Here is a 15,663-nt window from a genome sequence, read left to right on the forward strand (position 1 = left end):
GGAGGACCACAGGTTGACTACCCCTGCTCCACAGCATGATATTCCTGGTACAATAAGGGCCAGGTTTCTGGTACCATTAAGAGTTCTCTAGAAAAGGGGATTTTGGCAGATGTAGCTCACTCTCTTTGTCCTGTGACCACAAATCCTACCCCAACATCCCTGTTTAGTGTTGGAATGTGCAGTCAAGTCACAGCTGATTTATGGTGACCTCTTAGGGCTTTCAAGGCAAGAGGTGTTCAGAGCTGGTTTTGCTCAGCCACATCTTGTCACTCCATGCTAGGTAGATGTAGTTGTCCCACCAGTCCTGGCTTCTTTTGTCGACCCAGAACCTGGATGGGAACCGCACTCCAGCCACGGCATGCCAGCCGACCTGCAGGCCTTTCCTGCTGCCAAAGTCACTGGTGGCCACATGCAACCGTTTTGCTGCCGATGAGTCCAAGCAGTCCTATTACTGTCGCTTCCTTTTCTTTAAACGCTGCAGGTCAACAGTACAAGGTCTATTGAGTTTTTCATGCTGAAAAGCAGGAACTGAAGCACTGAAAACAATGGAGCCAGCAGTTGTCAGGACTGAGAAGAAAACAATATAATTCACTTTTCTAGCAACAGCCAAAAGGATTGAGACTAATGGAAGCCGTGCTACTAAATGCGTATCTCCATGCCTAGCCGCTCCACATAGATTCTTCGCTCGGAAAGCCAGCATTTTTGCAGCTGTTATGCAACACAATGCATCAGGCACCCTCTGCTCAGAAAGGAATGGGAGTACAGTGGCCCTCCCCCCTCCCCCTCAGTTGTCATGCACACCTCCGCATGTTTAAACAGGGGTACACCGGCAAAGCCTCAAGCACCTGGTGGTGCACATGAGCACATTGTTGAAGTAGCACACAGAGGCATGAATCAGTGCAGCTATAGCAAGCTGAGCTTCAAGGCATGTGCAGGGAGTTCATTCTTTTAAAGCTCCGTCACAGAACAGCTTCCTACAATACATCAGGGCCTGATGTATTGGACAGACATGGCTGTCTTCTGAGCAGCTTCTAGAACTGTGGGGTCACCTCAGCTCTTGCTCCCATCCAAACCAAACCAGCAGCCAGCATGACGAAATGATGAGGAGTGGCAGATTCTAATCTGGAGAATCGGCTTGGATTCCCCACTCCTCCTCCACCACGTGCAGCCAGTTGGGTGACCTTGGGCTGGTCGCAGTTCTCTTAGAGATGTTCTAACAAAGCAGCTCTGTTAGAGCTCTCTCAGCCCCACCTACCTCACAGAGTATCTGTTGTGGGGAGAAGAAGGGAAAGGTATTTGAAAGCCACTTTGGGATTCCTTCAGGAAGGAAAAAGCGGGTTATAAAACAACCAGCTCATCATCTTCTTTCTCCTAGGTTTGCTGGCTGGGGTTGCCAACTCTGGCTTGGGAAATTTCTAAAGATTTGGGAAGGAAGTGCAGTGGGAATGAGATGCCATGGGGGTTGCCCTCCTTAGCTTCCATTTTCTCCAGAGGAGTGGATTGCTGTACTCTGCAGATCAGTTGTAATTCCCAGAGAACTCCAGGGCCCCCCTGGGAGCCCATGAACCCAGGTATTTCAAAGAAATCTGCCATCATGGTTGGAATATGCAAGACCTGTAGTGCGCATTTTTCATTTACCTACAGGTGGCATCTGAGATGTGTAGTTAGCATAGTTAGATTAGGAATTCCCTGCTCCTTTTTCAAAGTCTCCTTCAGCCTCCTGACTGACTCAGTCATTGGCTCTTTTGAGCACGTTTCATCTCTGCTGCCTCCAGTACAAGAGCCTCCACCTCTGGGATGGGAAATACCTGGAGACTCTGGGGGTGGAGCTGGGAGTGGGCGGGATTTAGGGCTGGGAGGACCTCAGTGGAGTACAATGCTGTAGAGTCCACCCTCCGAAGCAGCCCTTTTCTCCAGGGGGACTGATCTCTTTAGGCTGGAGAGGAGCTATAATTTCAAGGAATCCCCAGGTTCTACGTGGAGGTTGCCATCCCTATCCAGAACAGACAGACAGAATGAAGACAGAAGAAGAAGTAGTAGGTTTTCACTGCCCGAAGGAGTCTCAAAGTGGCTTACCATCACCTTCCCTTCCTGACCCCACAACAGACACCCTGTAAGGTAGGTGGGGCTGAGGGAGCTGTGAGAGAACTGTGCCTGGCCCAAGGTCATCCAGATGGCTACATGTGGAGAAGCAGGGAACCAAATCCGGTTCTCCAGATCAGAGGTCGCCGCTTTTAGCCACTACACCAGGCTGGTTAGACGACTAGGACTCCTCCTCTCTTATCTTTCTTTACAAAGTAATTTCTCTTCATAATAAAAACTTATTCTATCCTTTTAAACATCCCAGTCCTTCCATCCTCTTTGCATATTTAAGCCCTGCCCACAGTCACCAATGCTGAAGAGCTGGCGTGCCTTTCTATGCCAGGGCAATGGCCTGGCTTGGCTTGTGCGGCCAGCTCTAGACTGCAGGATCCTAGTCATGATTTGCGCAGGTGTCATTTGCCATGCAAAGGGGCACATTTCGTCCTGAGAGCTTGGGTGCGCTTGACGTCTCTGACTGACTGACTGACTCTGGCTTCTGCCCTTCCGCTCTCATGAAGGCCTCTTTTTGCCCTGACATCTGTCAACCTAGCTGAAAACTTTAAAGCCCAGGCAGCGCGCCACTGCGTCCAATATCCTCCGAAGCAGCATCCAGGTCCCTGCGACGCCTTCTGGTGCGCACTGCTTCTGTCGCAGTGATTATGAAGGCAGCCGTTGTACTGCAATTAGGATCCTCATGGGCCAGCCAATCTGCATCAGCCATGGATGCCAGCTGCTCCATCGCCAGAAACATCTTCTTGGCACGTCTCCCTCTTAGGCACCCGTCCTTTCCCGGAATCCGTCTCCTCTTCCAGACCAGCACCATTATTCAGTAGGGCCTCCCGCCAACAAGGCAGAATCCAGGACTTTGTTCACTTAAGCAGTTCTTTTAAGGCACCACCTGTGCTTCGACCAGGATCTGTGCTTCAAGCTCAAACAGCCCTGCAAACAAAGAGTCGTGCTGATGAGTATCAGCTTTGCTGGGCTTTTTTCTCCTCTCTCGCTGAGTGGTCCAGATGTTTCCGAGCTTCCGCTGGGGATGCCAAGTCCCTCCGGTACCATCTCGGGCTCTTTTTGTACTAACCTTCATCGTTCCAGATGATGCATATCCTTCTTCCACTGTGTGTCCTTCTGTTGTTCCCGTTGCTTCTGCGGATTTAATCTAGAGGTCTTCCAGTTCTTAAATTCCTACATGTGGAGAAATTTATATATATATATATATACATACACATACATGAAAACACTGAAAAGGAATATATATATATACATATATAATATTAAAAAATATGAAGAAGAGTTGGGTTTTATACTCGGCTTTTCACAGCCAGAAAGAGTCTCTCTCCACATCAGACACTCTGCAAGGTGGGTGAGGCTGAGACAGCTCTGACAGAACAGCTGTGTGAGAACAGCTCTAACAGGACTGTAGCTAGCCCAAGGTCACCCAGCTGGCTGCATGGGGAGAATTCAAACCCAGCTCTCCAGTTTAGAGGCCACTGCTCTTAACCACTACCCCACACTGGCTCTCGCATACTTCTTCTACTGTTGATATATCCCTGTGCAATGCTTGGTAACATTTTTCTTTGAAACACACTATCTAGAAACTCGCCTCTTTCATTTATGTTGGCCATGTTTTGTTGACATGCATAATTATGTAGCTACTTAAGTATGAAAAGAACTCAAGATTTTAAGGATGATTTTGGATCCCTCCTTATTGATGGAGGCCCAAATCACGAAGACAGCCCTCCTGACATTTTTCCGTCTACACCAGGCGAGGTGGTTTGCATCTTATCTCACAGAGCCGGACCTAACCAGAGTGATCCATGTGACGGTCGCCTCTAGATTGGACTTCTACAACTCACTCTACACAGGGCTGCCCTTGAAACTGCTGAAGAAACTCCAGCTGGTCCAAAAGGCAGGAGTAGTGGGGAATGAATGAATGAATGAATGAATGAATGAATGAATGAATGAATGAATGAATGAATGAATGAATGAAAATATCAAAATGTGAAGCTATTGTTTCTTGACATATCCTACATGTAGGTCTATACACTTCTATGAGTGGTGTTTCCATCTCTCTAACCCTTCCTGGAAGAATTCTGCAGTCTTCACTTTATACAATGTCAAAATGGCAGTTTTGGTATCCTCAAGGGCAGGGATTCCCAACTAGGGGTCTGTGGAACTCCAGGAGACCTCAGGAGCTACAGAGGGGTTCTGCAGCATTTCCCCTCCTGTCTGAATGGACTCAGTCACAGGCTAGGGAGCTGGACACTTACATTATTCCCCCTCTCCCTCCCAAATGTGAGTTCCCGAGGTTTCTGGGCCTGGGAGTGGGTGGAGCCCATATGTCTACGCCTGCCTTAAGCCACATCCTGTTTCTCCACCCTCAGTCCCCCTCAAGGTTGCCTGTTATTTATTTAATTAATTAATTTGTATCCCACTCCTCACAAAGTCTCGGGGCAGCTAACAAAGTAGGGTTTTATAATGAAATCTGTAAATTGAAATAAAAATATAAAATAAGGAATAAATGCGGGTGGTGGTGTCACTTCTGGTGACATGTAATTTATGGGGGCGTGGCAGAGAGGCATGGCCAGCTGACATCACTTCCGGGGCTTCATGAAGCCGGAAGAATTATTTCAAAAATGCCTCCATGGTCAAAAGCTTGAAAAGGGCTGCTCTAGGGAGTCATATCGTGTTCCTCTTAAATGTTATTTGAGTTTTGGGAACACGCAGAAATCTGAAGACGCAAGATCAAGGGGGTAGAGTGGAGAAAGGTAGATGAGTTATGGTTTCCCAAAAATATGTTCATAGTACAGCCCTTGCTACCCTTGAAGAATGAGCAGGTACATTGTCATGGGGGGGGGGAGATCCTCAACACAACTTTCCGGGCCTTTTTTTTCATCAATATAATTTTCAGTTTGCTTAAAACTTCTTCATAAGAAGCCCCCGTGATCATCCTTCGAGAAAATTGTTTTGTTTGGAATAAACCCATGCCTGTATGAACTAGAACCCTAGTAGTGATACTTTTTTGACTTACCCTCATATGAAAGCATGGTGCCATATTTGGAGGGGTGAGACCCAGATTTGAATCCTCACTCTGCACTGGAATTTCACTGGATTATCTCCAGTTAGTCACTCTCTCTCATTCTAACCTACCTCACTGAGGTGTTGTGAGAATAAAATGGAAGAGTGTTGCATTATCTGTAGCATGCATGATTCAAGAGCATATGAGGAGTATCCTGCTGAGGGCATCAGAGGAGAGGTGCATTTAGCATAGCTAGAACAGGAATGTCCTGATGTTTTCCAAATACTGCCCTCCTATGTTATGATTGGCTCAATGGAAACGTCCTGCTGCTTTGAGCCCACTTTCTCCCTGCTTGCTTCCACCGCAGACAGAATGAAGACACTAGAACAGTTAGCCTGTCACGTCTATCTTCTTTCTATACCAAGTTTTTTTCTCTTCACAATAAAATCATTTTATTCTTTTAAGCAGCATGGTGCTTCAATCTCTTTGCATATTTAAACTCTACCAACATATACAAATCTATTTATTTACTGACGTTATCCTCTGAGCCCTGCTTCAGTTGTCCCCACCTTCTGAGATTAGGCAAGTGGTAACCCAAGAGAATGTCTTCTTGGAGCTCTCTCCACAGAGACCCTTGTCTGTTCCCTTCTGTTTCCATATTCTACCTTTTTTGGGTGGTGTTACGTTTGTGCGTTCCGTCCGTGACGCCTCCTTCCCACCCTATGTTTGAACTACTGCTTTATGCGCCCTGAAAATACATTTTAGTTCTGGTTGTAATTGTTCTCATGTTATACTTTTAGGCCTCTTTGTTTCTGTTTGGCACCTTGGTGAATTCAGTTGGGCCGAAAGACAGTGTACAAATTTTGAAAGTAAGTAAATAAGTAAATAAGAATAATGGTGAAGGGAGAATTTATAATCTCAATTGGGGGTAGGGCTAGGAATGGGAGTAGGGAGGTGAAGGGTATAAAGGTGGATCTAACAGAAAGCCATGAAGGAGATGCTTAGAGACAGAAGAGCTGAACCAGTCTCTGGACAAGCCTTCCCGTCCCATTCTGAGGCTTCCAGCACAACACCATGAGACAGTGGAAGGTGGCATCCCCTGGGCGGAAGCAACAAGCGTGACAGGAAGTGTACTATGCACACAAAAGCTTACACCCTGAATAAAATCTTGTAGGTCTTTAAAGGGTGCCACTGGACCCAGACTTCATGCTTCCTAGCTGTTTTCCGTGCTCCAGTTTTCATGAAGAAACAAAATAATAGGCTTGCAGCGCACAAACCTAGAAGTGAAACACTCTTAGCAGCTGAGATGGACACAGTACAAAAGATACAGAGAGAGAGAGAGAGAGAGAGAGAGAGAGAGAGAGAGAGAGAGAGAGAGAGAGAGAGACACCAATAGGTTTATAATTCCATGTAGTTGACCTCCCTCTAGTGACTGATACAAAAATTACAACTTGCTAATGGATGAAATGAGGTTTTACATGCTAAAACAAGATCCTCGCTCCCTTCCGGCTAAACAGAACTATACATGTAAGCTTCCATGCTTCACCTGTGCGTATAAGCTGGCTAGATCAGCAGCCATCCACAGAAACTGGATGTGCAACCAAGGCCACTCTGCGACCCTCATGCAAGAATGGATACACTACAGCAGGGGTAGTCAAACTTGTGGTCCTCCAGATGCCCATGGACTACAATTCCCATGAGCCCCTGCCAGCATTTGGCAGGGGCTCATGGGAATTGTAGTCCATGAACATCTGGAGGACCACAGGTTGACTACCCCTGCACTACAGGGTTTTTAGTGGGAGGCATATCTGAATACATATTTGGGTGTGCAACTCCCCTCACGTGTTGGTACCATCAGCCAAGAACAGATTCTTCGGGAATCATGGCTAGGGCAGAACATTTGTCTTTATTTACAGACTGGAGAAAGAAAAGAACAAAATGGGATCCTCTAAATATTTGTTCACTGAATAGCCTGAATGATGCAGCTCTTCCACCAGGTGTTTGGTTGAAGCTCGGACAATGCCCAGAGCTGTCGTTCTGTGGATCCTGCCCTACTTTACTTATATTGATTCAGCCCCCCTGGAATAATAGAGTCATTTATTCAGGCCCCTGGCTGGAACAGTTATTGGCTCCTTAAGAGGTTTTTAGGAATTATTACTCCATCTACTTTTCTTTTTCCATTCCGATTTTACTGTTTAAGGGGTTTTTTATGGGCTCTGTATTGTATTTTTAATGAGGTTTTATTGTGAACCACTACAAGATGGGTTGTCATGAGTGGCGGTATATAAATTTAAATATAAATAAATAAGTTACGGAAATACAGAGGCCAGGTTGGAGTGTGGAAAGGAGATAAACCAGGGCAGGTGTTGACTCCCCACTGGGGAGAAAGCAGGAGAGAATAAATAACCATGCCCCAGGAAGGGAGTTAGCTGAAAGGACCCAAATGCCAAGAGAAGAAGAAACAATGCAGGCCAGTTTGGGGATTTAGATACAGGTGGAGGAACAGCCAAGAGGTTCCAATGATATAAACCACTGAGCACTTCCTGGATGTAAACTGCACAGAGCTTTAATTCCAATCCCAGGTCGATTCAGTCCCTGCCGTCTACACAGAATGCGATTTCCGTTTTGATTTGGGGCGATTTAAATTTTCTTTTAATGCTCAATATTTCAAGATCCGGATTATAGAAAGCAGGCCGTTTTGAACCTCCGTGGTAGAGACGCCCTGATTGGCCAAAGGTGGCCATGTGACATGCTTGCCTTAAAGGAGAAGCCCTTATTTCTCTCAGCTTCTGTCGGTCTTTGATTTTTTTCTCACTCCTCTGCCTTCTTCGATCCTCTCCCCCCCCTTAAAGAAAAGAAAGAGGTTTGACTCCCCCACCCCTTCTGAATTACCCTAACCACGTGCAGAACACTTTCTTGTTTCAATGGGGGGGAGGGGGGAGGAAGACACGAGTTCAAATCGATCTGAATTCAACAGGAATGACAATGGAATAAACAAAGTAAGTGCAGACTCTGCCCTTGATTCCTTTTAAAAAAGCTGTTGGAAGGCCGAACCAAATGTGTGTGAATTGGCTGAAGAGCATTCCTGACACTTGCAGAATGTATTTATCATGAAAGGAATCCGGGAGATCTGAGGATTGTCTGGCAGCCAGGCAAGGGACCTTTGAAGGTGGCTCACCATTGCCTGCTTCCATATCATGACTCCTACTGTTAACTGGAAGAATGACTATCCAAATCCTTGGAGGTCTCCCATCCATAGAATCATAGAATCATAGAGTTGGAAGGGGCCATACAGGCCATCTAGTCCAACCCCCCGCTCAGTGCAGGATCAGCCCAGAGCATCCTAAAGCATCCAAGAAAAGTGTGTATCCAACCTTTGCTTGAAGACTGCCAATGAGGGGGAGCTCACCACCTCCTTAGGCAGCCTATTCCACTGCTGAACTACTCTGTTATTTTTTTCCTGATATCTAGCCTATATCGTTGTACTTGTAGTTTAAACCCATTACTGTGCTTCCTTTCCTCTGCAGCCAATGGGAACAGCCAATGGGAACTGCCCTCCTCCAAGTGACAACCTTTCAAATACTTAAAGAGGGCTATCATGTCCCCTCTCAACCTCCTTTTCTCCAGGCTGAACATTCCCAAGTCCCTCAACCTATCTTCATAGGGCTTGGTCCCTTGGCCCCAGATCACCTTCGTACCCATCCTCTGTACCCTTTCAATTTTATCTATGTCCTTCTTGAAGTGAGGCCTCCAGAACTGCACACAGTACTCCAGGTGTGGTCTGACCAGTGCCATATCCAAATACCAGCCAGGGTTGGCCCTAATTAGCTTCTGAGATCTGATGGGATCAGGCTTGCTTGGGCTGTCTAGGCCAGGGCAACATGCACAATGCGTAAGTGTGCCCTCCATTTCAGTGCAGGAAATTGAGGCACAGGTTCCCTTTCCCCTGCCCCTCCCCCCAAAAAAATCCTTCTAAACCAGGGAACCCCATTAGGACATTGTTGCTCCAGGCCTCATTAAAAGAAATTGCTAGATTAGGGCACATATGTTTATTCCAAACCATGCTTTGTAGGTACTTGCTAAATTAATCTATGATCCTTTCAAACAAGCAGATCAGAGATGAAGCTGCACTTCAGCCCAGACTCATCCTGTTTGTAGGAGAACCATCAAAAGATTGCTGTTGATGAAAACATTTTACAATCTTTCTCATACCCAGGAGCCCTTTCACAGCATCCTGGATCCTCAATGAGGAGGCTCTTGGACCCTTCACCAAGTTCAGCTCCTGAACCAACTGCAACACATCACACTCTGGAAGCATCCAGAAATTTAACAATACATGGGTAAAAAGGCAACGGCCGAGTTGTTAAGTAGATGGCACATGGAAGTCTGCCGTTATTCTCACTATATAAATTGTTTCAAACACAAATTAAAATAACTTTTTAAAGCTGGAAGCCCTACTTACTTGAGGGCTGACTCCTATCATATAAAAACTAATAATTATAATTATAATTATTTTTTTCCATTAATTCAGGCTGCATAGATTATCCTTTCATCATATGAAATGCAGCGTTGGAATGATTAAGACTGAGCCTTTTCAGTGGTTGCACCTTCCTCTTAGGAAATGATGTAAAGAAGAGCTGGTTTTATACCCCATATTCCACTACCCAAAGCAGTCTCAAAGTGGCTTGCAATAGCTTTCCTTTCCTCTTCCCACAACAGACACCTTGTGAGGGAGGTGGGGCTGAGAGAGCTCTGACAGAGCTGCTCTGTGAGAACAGCTCTAACAGCACTGTGACTAGCCCAAGTTCACACAGCTGGTTGCATGGGGAGGAATAGGGAATCAAATGCAGCTCTCCAGATTAGAGACCGCTGCTCTTAACCACTGAACTAAGATGGCTCTCTTTCTCTCTGCTTATTTTTTTGCCTTTAAGGCCACTAACTAAGGCCATGTCAAAGCAGCAAACAAGCAGTTTAACATGGTCTTAGTTAGGAAAAATTCCAAGATATCTTAACCATAAGCTGGCTCTAATATTTGTGAAAGGTCAGCCTAGGTGTCCGGCCTGAAAAGCCACTTCTGGGTGTCCGGCCTGCGCTTCTGCCTGCATGTGCCAGTCCGGGCCCGGATTGGGCTGGCCCCTGGAGCGCCCACCTCCAGAAGCTGGCTGTGAGGCACTCACACAGCCTCACCACCGGACGCTTTCTGGCCGCCGAGGAGGAGGACACTCACGTGGTACCATGCCTTTGCTGTGGCTCGACCCAGCCACCACCGACCATGCTGCCCTGACCGCAAGCGCACCTGTTGGCCCACCCACCCCCCAGTGAGCCTGCCCCCTCCAACAATGCGCACTGCCCCAAACACCTCCAGCAACGTCCCACTGCTGCCAGCGCTGGGCCCCACTTGACCGCTGCACAGCCACCGACTAAGGTACGTCAGCCGCCGCATGCTCCCTCTAACTGTACCCGCTGCTAGTGGCAGTTGCATTCCTGGATGCAATGGGCTTGACTGCTAGTATATAAATAACCCAGATTTAGATATTAGTGCAAGGGATTCATATCTGGCACGTAACTAAAACAGAGACATAATGTTGCATGAAGGGGGGTTCTTCATGTGAAGCAGAGGTAGATTTGCTGCATTTGTGACTAAGTCGGAATTTATATACTGTTCAAATGGAATGTTGTAGGGATGCCATCTCTAGAGTTTACGGTTTGTATCACAGGTATTGGGGCTATTGCTCTATAAGCACTGACACAATGTACTTGGCTGAGCCAGAAAGATTTCTAAATTGCCAAAGTTCCTCTGGGGGGATCCAGTAGGTGGATGATCATGGTTTTTTTGTGCAGGGAGCTGAACGAGACATCAAGAGTCTTGGCATTCTCGTGATGGGACAACTGGAGTTTACTGGATTTTTCCATGCTGTATAAACAGAGCGATTTAGGTTGTGTGCCAGTTTTTACACAACATTAGATCCCTTCCATCTTGGCTTCAGCACACTAAACAGGCTGGAGTGCCGCTGAGTACATCTTGCATATCAGCTCTACGCCCTTGCCGCACCCATACACTGACCCTACTGGTTGCTAGACAAGGGGATTCTCGTTGTGTCATAAAGCTTGCAGCAACATCTGTCCACCTCCCAAGAATTGCCCTTGTAGATAGAGCTGCCAGATGTCCTATTATTCAAGAGCATCACAGCCACATAAGAGCACAATGGCTGTTCCACAGAACAGCTCCACAGCACACAGCTAAGCAGACCTCACGGTTCCAGCCTGTTATTTACTTTTGCATTATACATGGCTTATGGAAGTTATTAAATAAAACATCACATTAAGGACATGTAATCTCTTCTTTCAACATATCTAACTATTCTCAAGTTCCTCACAATTCTACCACCATAGTGTGTGTGAGAGAGAGATGAAATTGCCCTGTGTCCAGAGCACCGATTATGAGAGCAATCCTAAATAGCTCATTCCACATATGTTGGATGATGCACTTTCAGTGTGCCTTTACAGATAGATTTTCCCAGGCAAAACAGGAAAATCTACGTCTAGAATGCAATAAAAGTGCTTTATCCAACTTGTATGGAAGGTCTACTTAGAAGTACATTTAATTTTATGTAATGGAGCCCTCCTACAGTTCCAGAGGACCCTCAGGCTGGAGGCTATCCCCTGGTCTCACTGGATGCCCCAAGGATGCCTCACTTGTTTTGTCTTTCATCGGTTCCTCTTTTGCTTTACAGATGGTCACGAGGGCAGAAGATGCAGCTGACTCCAAAGTCTTCCCACATGCCACTCAATGGCCAAACCTTTCAGCAGAGACAGAAACTTACCTCCAAGTTAAGATCCTAGGTCCCCAGATGGGCTTCTGGCAGCTCACTCCCCTGGTTCTTCCCTTCTGTTTGAAGAAGAGCTGGTTTTTGTATATCCCTTCCTCTCCCCACAATAGACACCCTGTGTGATAGGTTGGACTGAATGAGCTCTGAAAGAACTATGCCTTGCCCAAGGTCACCCAGCTGGCTGCATATGGAAAAGGAGTGAGACACTTTGTGAGGCAGGTGGGGCTGAGAGAGCCCTGATGTTACTGCTCAGTCAGAACAGCTTTACCACTGCTGTAGAGAGCCCAAGGTCACCCAGATGGCTGCATGTGAGGGAGTAGGGAATCAATCCCAGGTCTCCAGATTAGAGGCTGCTGCTCTTGACCACTACACCAAGATGCCTCTTGGGTACTCAGGTTGTCATGATTCGTGGGGTTGGTCCCCATTCTCTTCATGGAGGACATGTGACTCTTCCACCCTGGCCACATTTACTCTGGCCAGGATGAGAAAAGCCAAAGACTGGTGCCCATTACTCATGGACTCGCACCCCACTCAGGTGCATTTATTCCCAGGAAACTCTTCTTAGGGTTTCTACCTTTGCCATGAACCTTCCCGTGACATGGACAAGTGATTCTTACCTATACAAGCTGGAAGAACTAGTAAAGAGTTCATCTATCACAACAGAGGGGCAGACCAGAAACATGAAACAGCTTTAGGAAAAGAGGAGGAGGAAAGCTTAGGTTTTGTCCTCATGTCCCTTCTTTGCATGAAAAATTGCCTGTCTGGTCCCACTCCAGTATTTTGGGAGGATGTAAAATATCCATTATATCATGACTCATAGCAATATTCTTATCTCAAAAATAATCAGGGAAATCTAGACTACCAACCTCATTATAAATAAATTTACAGTGTTGAATTGTTAATTAACAACTGATTGATCCTAAATGACTGGTAGGTATTTCTTTAAAAAGCTATCATTTTTAATAATTTTTAATTTAAAAAAGGGCTGATCACAATTGGTTCCCACTGGAAAAAGACCTTGACCACATATTTAATAAACCAACCAAAAAGGGAAACAAAAACCCAACCTGACAAGACAGGTTAGAAACCTTAACATTGAGCTGCAAAAAAAAATTAGTTCAAAATCCAAATGTGTTTATTATAACTACATGCACATAAGCTAAAATATCAGCTGTATATATTGGGTAGGACAAGTACAGAATCAACATGAGCACATGGAACATAAGGATCAAAAGCAAGACTTGTTTTGATCTCTAAGGGGTCTTCTTCAGTAGTCAAACACATTTTTATAGTATAGAAATATCTAATAATCGGGCTTGCTAGATAGGTTTTTTTGCTATTATTGTTGTTGTTGTTATTATTAATTTGATTTGTATACCACTCTCCCACATAGCCTTAATTCCAACTATATTGTATATAAGGATGTCTAACATGGAGCCCACATTTTGAAATACTGTGCAAAAGCCACCACTCTCCCACTCTCAGTGTTGCCTGACTCTCAGTCAAAGGGCCTCCTCGTGTGTCAAGCAGAAGAAAGGGTCACCCTTCTTGACAGGTGACTGGGCAGGTGGGAAAGCAAGTCAGAGCAGGATGGTGGTTGCCTCTGGAGTGATGGCAGAAGGATATTGGTACCAGATGTGTTAACATCAGTGCTTAGCAGCAGCAAGTCTGCTCCTGGAGGATATGCCAGGGACTCTGGAAAATTTGGACTAAAGCCAGAGTCAATGGAAGCCTGTCTCTCGCCACTCTTCAAGGACAATCTAGCAGTCAATCCAAGGAGATTCACCAATGCATTTTCCATAAACATGTTCCACGCAAGACGTACCAGTTTGCTGTATCTGAAAAGAAAGTTCCTTCCCAACTAGGAGTTTCGTAATTTGTATACCTTTTCTTTACTGTACTTAATGCATGTATTTCTCCATTGGACAATCCCAAATTAGATCCCGCCTTGGTAGATGAAATCGCCATAACAGGGAATTTCTAAAACACGCAGTAAATCAGAGGGCATTTTGGGTCTGTGCCTGGAAAGATGGATTTTAATTTGGAAATGGATGGAAAACGCAGCCCTTTAAAAATGCAAATCTCAACGATCTTCCTAGTGAGGAAACATTGTCTGTGGGAAAAGTGGATTATAACTACTGAAATATTTTAAAACCTACTGGTTTATCGAGATCATTAATGTCTACTCTGACTGGCAGCTGCCCTCTAAAATCTCTGTAGAAGATTTTCAGTCACCTACTGCCGGGTCTGTTGTAGGGGTCACTGCTATAGAGCTGTGGTTCTCAACTTTCCTAATGCCGCGACCCTTCAATACAGTTCCTCATGTTGTGGTGACCCCCAACCATAAAATTATGCAAGTGTTCTTTCACAGAAATTAAACCAAAACTGACCAATGGCATGAAGATCAATTGTTCATGATTGTATATAAATTGGTTTTTTCCTGGGTTTCTCAGTTCAGTTATGCCTCTTGTCCCACCATGCTGATCTCGCTCTTTTCTGCTGCTCCAGACAGATGAATGCTCTATCTTAAGGCTGTTGTGTGGATGAAATGGAAGAGGAGTGGCCAAGCACGGGTGAGGAACGACAACAGTGGCAGCATCCCCCCCCCCCGCTGCCAAGCTGCTCACCCTGCCGCAACTCCTGTGAAAAGGTCATTCGACCCTAAAGGGGGTCCCGACCCCCAGGCTGAGAATCACTGTGATAGAGGAATTACACATAGTGATGTTAATATTAGTAGACCCCTACAGATTTGAATTTATGTGACCAGTTTGGGATTGAACTGTACCCAAGAAATTATAAGAGACTAAGTTATTTCCAACAAACATTATTAGAGAAGATTGAGATTACAATATTGAGAATTCACTGATGAAGGAAGCAAAAAATGGAATATACCTGAGAATCTGTTTTCAAATTCTTTTGAACATTGTGATATTTTGAACATTAAATCACTTCGCCATCACCAGCTTGAGACTTTTTTCTACTATTCGATCATGCCCATGAATGAACTGAGAACCTTCTGCATGCAAAGCAAATTCCTGCAAGCCACAGCCCATCCCTTGTTCTGACAAATAACAGCAGCAAAAAAATAAGCTAGTTCTATAATCTGTATGGAGGAAACTAAATTGTGCATCTCATTGTATCCTGCATTATCATGTGTCAGAAAAGATGCAAAAGTGGTTTAAAGATATATTAAAGCCTCGCACCTAATCTTAACCACTCACTAGTAACTGGGATGTCTAGGTTTTGAGAAACTGGTATGGACTCCAATTTGGAGAACTGCACTTGATTCCCCATTCCTCCACATGCTGCCATCTGGGTGACCTTAGGCTAGTTACAGTTCTCTCAGAGGTCTCTCAACAAGGTTTCTGTTGTGGGGAGGGGGAGGGAAGGTGATTGTAAGCCCCTTTGAGACTCCTTCAGGTAGCAAAAAGCAGTGTACAAAAGCCCAGCTCTTCTTCCGTGTTGAATAATTTCAAATATGTACATGATTTGCCCTTCATGAAGCTTCAATCCTTGTCACAAATATCCTTGATTTACACCCTGTACCTGCTGCTGTCTGGAGCACACAGATGGGCCACAGACTGGAAGTAAATAACCAGAATCAGGGAGTTAAATGTGGCTGAAAGGACAAGTGACACAAAGTTCTGTTTCTCTTTCTGTCTCCAAGTTTCCTACAAAGCCAAAACTAGTCTGTGATGGGGACAGGAAAAAAGGACAAAATGGAGAGAAGCC

Source organism: Paroedura picta, chromosome 9 (genome assembly GCF_049243985.1).
Source record: "Paroedura picta isolate Pp20150507F chromosome 9, Ppicta_v3.0, whole genome shotgun sequence".
NCBI classification, from domain to species: domain Eukaryota; kingdom Metazoa; phylum Chordata; class Lepidosauria; order Squamata; family Gekkonidae; genus Paroedura; species Paroedura picta.